Source organism: Artemia franciscana, chromosome 10 (genome assembly GCF_032884065.1).
Source record: "Artemia franciscana chromosome 10, ASM3288406v1, whole genome shotgun sequence".
In the NCBI taxonomy this organism is placed as follows: Eukaryota; Metazoa; Arthropoda; class Branchiopoda; order Anostraca; family Artemiidae; genus Artemia; species Artemia franciscana.
The window spans coordinates 1,285,582-1,294,188 of NC_088872.1; the positions used below are offsets into that span (position 1 = coordinate 1,285,582).

An 8,607-nucleotide genomic window follows, 5' to 3' on the forward strand; every position below is an offset into this window, starting at 1 on the left:
TTGCACATTAGGGGAGGTGGGGGTAAATTATTTCGACAGTGTGAAGTTAGAATTTTTTTTATTATATAGTATACAGAATAATTGTACCTAACACTTAGGCATGCGACCCTCTCTACTTTACCCCAGATCCCCTAATCTGCAAATATGCAGCCCAAATTGGATTCTAAAGTTTTATGTGTTTATCCTACTTTTGTATACTTCATTAAGATTGAGCGTTAAGGATTTAGAAGAACATTAGGTTGGGCGCATATCCTACAAATACCAAAAACGATAAGTGCATGGTTTAATAAAAGTAAAATGATTAGATAATCAACAATGAATAAATACAGGCCTTGGATCAGTTGATCAACCAATTTGATATTAATAATTGATTCGTTAAACTTGAGAGATTTGGGGGCCTTGGGCGTTGAGATGACTATATACGTCACATTTTTTTTTGTAATATACTTATCTTAAACCCAGTTTTGACTCAGCATTTTGCAAAAACTGATCATGAATACCCAGTAATCTTAACTGAACTTTTTTTTTTGTTTTTAGACTTCCTATCTTCTACAGGGAAGAATTGGTTCCCATCTGAAAACGTTCAGAATGATCAAAAATGAAAGAACTTCGTTGAGAGTAAGACAAACACGAGGAGTTCCAGTGGAACACAGATGAAACACTTGGAAATATAGATTAGAACTATACCCTCTCATAGTCTCTTGACTGCCTGTGTCAAGTGATTTGAGTTATAGATAGCACTATTTAAACACAATCACTCGATATAACAGTATAGACTTCTTGGAACAAAAATCAGGAACTTTTTCACAGAAAAACAGACTAGAAAGGCAGCCTATGAAAATTGTGCTTAATGTTTGCTTCACAAAAACCAGAATCAGAACCAGCTACATTTTGTAGAGATTTTTGAAATTAAATCTGTAGTAAGTTTGTTTGAGTTTTCTCTTTTGAAAGTAGAGTAATTAGGTAGTACAATCACTAATCACATAGAGTTTAATTTTCTCTCCAGAAAAGTAATACCTCAATCCCCCTACAAACGTGCTCCGACAAAAATCAACAGCTATGAACTAATATTTTTAAGACCAGCCATATCTGAATCTAGAATTAATACAGTCCTCCAGTTCTGAAAGCAAATATTCGAGCTGTAAACACTTTTTTGCATTCTTGTACCACAATAACAATGTCTGAAGAATATCCCGACAGTCAAGCTCTCCAAAAAAAACAATCAGAATGAAGGTCACAAAGGAAAATTTTCAGTGGATTATTGTCCAGAAAGCTTTTCAAACTGTCTCTTCAGAGAAAAATATAGATTGCCAGATAAGGTTCTCTTTTTAAGATTGTTTTCTAGGCAGAATCGTTGTTTAGGCAATACCCATCAGCTCTGTGGCATGTACCACGTCTCAATAAAATCACAGTCCCATTTTGAGAATCGGTTCCAAGCAATTAAGCTTTTCTAAGAAACTAAATAAAAAAACAAGTTTTTTTTAACTGAAAGTAAGGAGCGACATTAAAACTTAAAACGCACAGAAATTACTTCGTATATGAAAGAGGCTGCTTCCTCATCAACGCCCCGCTCTTTACGCTAAAGTTTAACTCTTTCTCTCAATTCTTCTTTTTAAAACAGTAAAAAACTTCAGCGTAAAGAGCGGGGCGTTGATGAGGAAGCAGACTCTTTCATATACGAAGTAATTTCTGTGCGTTTTAAGTTTTAATGTCGCTCCCTACTTTCAGTTAAAAAAACTTGTTTTTTTTATTTAATTTCTGAACGTTTTTGAATCAATGCATGTTTTGACTTTGGCTCTCCGCAGAGGAATAATCAAAACGAAATTTACATATTTTTTTTTTTTTTTGGCTTAATGGCTTTCTCATAATTTTGATCGAATGATTTTGAGAAAAAAAGAGCGGGGGACGAAACCTAGTTGCCCCCCGATTTTTTGGCTAATTAAAAAGGCAACTAGAACTTTTAATTTTTTACGAATCTTTTTATTGGTAAAAGACTTACGTAACTTATAAATTAGCTTACGTAAAGAACTTTTGTATTCTCATGTTTTTATTACATATATGAGGGGATTCGCCCCATCGTCAGTACCTCGCTCTTTACACTAAAGCTTAAATTTTATCCCAATTCATTAAGAATGACCCCCTGAATCACAAAAGCCGTAGAATAAGTAGTTGAAATTACTGAAAATACTTTAGCGTAAAGAGCGATGTATTAGAAGGAGGTGAGCCCCTCATATGGGTAATAATTCCTGTTTGTTTTAAGTTTTATTGCTGTTCCTTACTTCCAGCTGAAAAAGCTTTTTCACTTTTATTTTTTAATTACTTTTCCTGAGGGAGGTGAGCCCCTCATATGGGTAATAATTTCTGTTTGTTTTAGGTTTTATTGCTGTTCCTTACTTCCAGCTGAAAAAGCTTTTTCACTTTTATTTTTTAATTGTTTTTTTTAAATAATGCTAGTAGCCTATATCCTGCTCTCCCTTCATGGAAAATTTCTTCTCCCATTACAAATTCTCTAAGGAAAGTTCCCCCAGCATATCCCCCTCTTCTCAACCCCTCCCCCAAACCAAAAAAATCCTCCTGAAAACGCCTGTATACTTCCCAATAACCATTACTATATGTAAGCACAGGTCAAAGTTTGTAACTTGTTGCCCCTCCCACGGGGACTATGGGGGATTAACTCGTCCCCAAAGACCTAGATATAATGTTTTTCGACTACGCTGAATAAAATGGCTATCTCAGAATTTTGATCAGATGACTTTGGGAAAATAATTAGCGTGGGAGGGGGCCTAGTTGCCCTCCAATTTTTTGGTCACTTAAAAAGGGCACTAGAACTTTTCATTTCCGTTAAAATGAGCCCTCTTGCAACATTCTAGGACAACTGGGTCGATACGATCACCCCTGGGAAAAAGAAAAAAAAACAAAACAAAAAAACAAAAAAACAAAAAAAAAACAAATAAACACGCATCCGCGATCTGCCTTCTGGCAAAAAAATGCAAAATTCCACATTTTTGTAGATAGGAGCTTGAAACTTCTACAGTAGGGTTCTCTGATTCTATGACTTTTAGGGGGCGTTTCCCCCTATTTTCTAAAATAACGCAAATTTTCTCAGGCTCGTAACTTTTGATGGGTAAGACTAAACTTGATGAAACTTATATATTTTAAACCAGCATTAAAATGCGATTCTTTTGATGTAGCTATTGGTATCAAAATTCCATTTTTAGAGTTTTGGTTACTATTGAGCCGGGTCGCTCCTTACTACAGTTCGTTACCACGAACTGTTTGATAATACTTCCAACTATTTTTTACAATAACATTTTCAAAAGCAATACGGGAAGTCAAATTGCAAGCTCCCACATAAGAGATTTTTTTATAAGGAAGATTACATTATTGTATGAGGGATTTCAGGGTTTTTATAATTATCAAAAAGATATTTTACAGCAACAAATTAAATTCCAGCTGAATCTGAAGATATTACTGCCAATTTAGTGACTATGCAGAAAATTAATTTTTCCTCAGTTTCCTAAAAAAAGCGTCTATATATGTTTTTCACGGCTTCTTGATCAAAAATATGAATGTAAAAATACAAATAATAAATCTATACTATAAAAAACTGTTTGATAAGCATCTACATCCTTACTTGTTCCACAGTTTTTGGCTTTAAAATATTGGAAAGTCTGTAAATTTTACAATCCCCAGACTTAGAAGAGTACAATAAACAAACACAAAGCGACATTGACACCTATCAACATCAGTTTGGAAATGGAAAATCATAGCCCACGATTATCCTATGATTGAAACGGTTTTTAAATTATTTTGTTAATAATCTTGTAAAATTACATAATCAAATAGGAGGTCCAGTTTACTACAGGCCCAGCAGAGTTTTTTTTTTGAATTAGCCCAGATGTAATGTGTTTCGAAACAGTACAAACTTTAAAGAAAAGGGTTTTCTTTACAGTTTTCTGTAAAGAAAAGGGTTTTCTTAACGAAGGACTTTTCAGTCAAGTCCTTCGGTCAGATTTGAATCCGTCTTACAAGAAAATGCATTCAATTATTTTCTAATAATATTGCTACTCTATCCAACCCTGTTGAAAACCAGTATTTTGTCCACTTCCCAAGTGATCCACAAAATGAGTCAATATTCACGAAATATTGCCTTTCTTTCATCATCTATCGGACAATTTAGTAAAGAAATTCAAATTACGTAGTCTCGTCAAATTTAAGATGCTACCTAAGCCCATTAAGTCACTCTTCGATCATGCTTATTTACTAAGTGAGATCGAACCCCTAGTTTCTTAACATTCCCCTTCAAATAAATCCTTCAAAATCATGTAGACTCTCTTCTTTTGTTTTACTAGTGTCCAGGCATCTACATTGCACCTCGTTCCGCTCGTCAAACTCATACCTCGACTACCTTAGCTTTCAATGTTTCTTTTGTTCCTCCATTTTTTCTTCACTTGAGGGGAAATACTTTTTCTCCTTCGGTATTATCTCTTAATTACATTTGTCATAGACTTAGCTTCGTACCTTGTTGCAATCTTCTCTCAAATAAAGAATTATAATTGACAAAAACTATTTTCTGTATCCGAACAAAGGGACCCAGAGATGAATCCGAAGGGGTAAAAGGGGAATAACCCCCCCTGAAATTTCATAAATTTGTCCTGTAGGGTCGAAATTTTTTATAGATATTGACTAATACGAAAGGATAATGAGCATCGTAAATCTTATTGTGACGAGGATAGAAAAAAAGTGATTGATTTATTTATTTTATTTAAAACAGAACTGTCTTAAAAACTAACTCAATTCATTAAAGGTTTTAATCGAAAAGTGTAATGTGTGCTCAACAAGTAGGTAATTTGCTCAGTATAAGTATGTATGATTGCAAATGGTAAAGAATGTGAATAAAGGCTCTTTTCCTATTTCAAAGGTTTTAGTTTTCGGGGGTAATAGCTACGTCCGTGGAAAAAATGAAGATATTAGACTATTTTATGATTGCACTTGGTAAAGAATGTGATTAAAGGCTCTTTTCCTATTTCAAAAGTTTTAGTTTTTGGGGGTAATAGCTACGTCCGTGGAGAAGAGGAGCGAAAAGTTTCAGAATGACACAGATTAAAGTGGTCTGAAAGGGAAAATACCTTTGCGTCACAGCAATAGTTTCATTTGCTATTTGGGATTCAAGCAGATCATTCCATCACCAATTACTGAGTCACAGAAAGTTGCTGGAGTCACCGCAATACCTAGGGACTAACTTTCCCTCGACAAAGGAAAAACAAAGGATATATCGGATACACTGAACAATTTTTGGTGCCTTGATGCACACAGCCATAGGGTGAGCTTGCAAGATGAGTTTGCTCTGTGGAGGAGAATGTGAGTACAGTCGGCAAACATGACACCCAAAATTTTCATAACCTGCTTAAACGATTGTGATAAGAACATTTTCCTAACTCCATATCGATTTTGGCATCCTGACCGGATGCAACGATTCTCATCCCTATGGCTACGTTTGAACATTCTTTTTCAACCCTGAAAAGACTGAAATATTATACCTAGGGTACCTCAGGACAGGAGGAACTTTATGGATTGGCCTTATTATCTATACACACGGATATTCCAGTCAAAGCAGGAGGAATTTCTAATAAAATAGCAAAAAAAAATGCGGTCTCATTTTATTTCATTTTCATAATGACAGTGTTGTCTCAACAAAGAATGTAACTTCTATTCTAAAAACTCTATTTATCCTTGTCAACCACTACCACCATCCATCAGTCAATCTATCTTCACCCCTGAGGGTGCCCATAGGAACCAACCCCATAATATAAACAATCACCTAAGTGAAAATTAGTTACCTTCTTGAATCTTTGTCAACTGGGATTTAACAAAAGAAGAAGGTAAATTTGCAAGAGCAGTAATTTAGTCAACACATATTTTCCAGAATTATACCTTCATAGCTATACCCTAAAAGATAGAATTCATTCTTTTGTTACTGCTCTTTTATAAAATAAAGAAAGGGTCAGGGAGGAAAAAATTTATAAAAGCAGAAAAGTCAAAACACTGTCAAAGATACAGTTCTAATTTTAAAGCTTTGGTTTAGTGTGCACCGTTTTCACCGGCTATAGCTATTAAGTTGCTTAATTTTGCAGGATATACGTGGAGTTCTAATTTTAAACGACTCGGTCCGTGTGTCTAAATGCAGGGGAAGCAGTGAGAAGGACTGGAGCCTGGGGAAGGACTGGAGTAATTAGGAATCTCAAAATCCCCCACTTTGAGAATACCCTGTAGTGGTATTTTCCTTTTCTTTAAATCGGATAAAATTGTCTCCTTAAATCAATTTTTTTTGGTCTCTATTATTTAAGAGGAAAAAATCCTTACCCCCTTCTAAATATTTGTGAATTGGCACTCTTGTACTGCACTGTATTTCTAGATGACAACATGCTTTTTCAAAATGTTAATTGGATAATTGGAAGTCGGTAAACTTGCTAATTTTGATTATCTCTGCTTGCAGCTATTATTGTATTGATGGAATTGGCATATAAAAAGAAAAGTTTGCTTGTCAGTACTTTTTTATTTTAAAACCTGTCTTATTACATAAAGAGGTGTTCTTGAACTTTATACTATTCCGGAAAATAATCGGTTTCCTGTTGAAAATAGATGGCGACCATGAGCGTACCAGGGAGGGGCAACAACCGTCCCTGGTAAAAGGAAGACAAAAAATTTTAATTCGAGAACTCGCCCCAAAGTATTTGTCCTTTGTCTTCAGATTTATTTAGAACCAAGACATTCTCTTGTTAATTAAGATATTACTACGTTTTACATTAAAAAGTATTTTAAGTGTTACCATTACAACTATTCATTGCCCCCCCCACCTCCTCAACAGTATGTCCTGGCGGTATCCTTGATGGTGATAATCTTTTTAAAATGCCAAAATTAGTGTTAATTGTGTCATAGTTGCAAAGTTAATTCTTTATTACACTCTAAGCAGCAGATACAAAGTCAGCTCATCATAGTTTTTTAGGAAACATTTTCTCCGTTCCGCAAAAATTAGGATAAAACATTATACAATTTAATCAGTAATATACTTACTTCTAAGAGATTCTAAAATGAAATGAATAAATAAATAAAGTTAAATACATTCTACTAATATTCAGAACAAATTTTAAATAAAACATTCTGAATGAATTGAGGGTTAGTTTAATGTACAACTGGTTAATAAAAGCATTATAAGCTGCCATTTAATTTCTTTTGCGTTCCTCTTACCACCTCCCTTTGTGACTCCCCAATTACTCTCAGCGCAATATATGTATTCTATAGTTTAGCTATCTTTTCTAAGATAGCTTAGTAATGCCACAAACACCAAAAAACAAGAAGAACAATAGGGAATTCCTCAAGACAGTGAGAAACAAATTAGAATGAATATTTCGGCTCTATGTCCAAGGGCCGTCCTCAGCAATATAAAAATATATAAGGAAAAAACTTACAGCAGGATCAAATCAATAAAAATAAAATGAAAATTTACAAAGGATAAAATCAATAAAACTAAAATGAAATTTTTTTTTTAAAACAGTCCCAGCATCCTAACCTCAGCGAAGTTCAACCAGGACTCTTGAAGTTCAACCTTGTCAATTTCCAAAAAGGTACCTTCTTCAGCTATCATTTTTAGTTTAGTCTGGGGAGAGGAAGGAGGTCGACGTCGTTGTCACCGTTCTCCTGTGAACAGATATCCTATAACTGGAGTTAAGAGCAAAGATATTTCAAAATATATTTATTTAATAATTTTGCGTTAGAAACCTTAAAGAAGCAATATGAATATTTACTCTTTCAATTACATGTATATATATATATATATATATATATATATATATATATATATATATATATATATATATATATATATATATATATATATATATATATATATATATATATATATATATATATATATATATATATATATATATATATATATATATACTAGCTGTTGGGGTGGCGCTTCGCGCCATCCCAACACCTAGTTGGTGGGGGCGCTTCGTGCCCCCCCGCGCGCGTAAGTCGTTACGCGCCATATTAGTTACGCGCCATTGTAGTTGTGTATGCCTCTTGAACATGCAACATATAATTGTCCATGGGAAAACAATCCGTATTCAGATCTATACCTCATGATTCTAATGATTGCCCTTGAACTTTGTTGATGGTGATTGCTAATCGACCATTCCCTGTGTCGCCATCGTTATTTATATATCCCCCTGTGCCCCCGGCGTCCCCGTTGTAGTTGTGTCCCTGTGTCCCGGTCGTCATTTATATTCCCTGTCTCCCGGTCGTCATTTGTGTCCCGGTGTCCCAGTCTTTAATTTCTCTTTGAGTGTCCCGGTCGTCATTTATATTTCCTGTGTCCCGGTGTCCCGGTCGTCATTTGCGTCCCTGTGTCCCGGTCTGTGTATACATTCGTTTTTGAATTGGTCTTTTTTTTAGTTTTTAGTTTTTTACCTTTTTTTAGTTTTTTTTAGTTATACCTCATGATTCTAATGATTGCCCTTGAGCTTTGTTGATGGTGATTGCTAATCGAACATTCCATGTGTCCCCGTCGTCATTTATATTCCCTGTGTCCCGGTCGTTATC

The 8,607-nt window shown here is 34.7% G+C and overlaps 1 long non-coding RNA gene across 1 annotated transcript in view; it reads left to right on the forward strand.

The window, feature by feature from the left end:
* LOC136031639 (uncharacterized) overlaps positions 1-929 on the forward strand; it is a 35,768-nt gene extending 34,839 nt beyond the window's left edge. Inside the window, exon 2 of the long non-coding RNA XR_010618547.1 lies at positions 538-929. This is a non-coding gene — a long non-coding RNA (uncharacterized LOC136031639). The remainder of the gene's footprint in view (positions 1-537) is intronic.
* Positions 930-8,607: the final 7,678 nt, after the last annotated feature.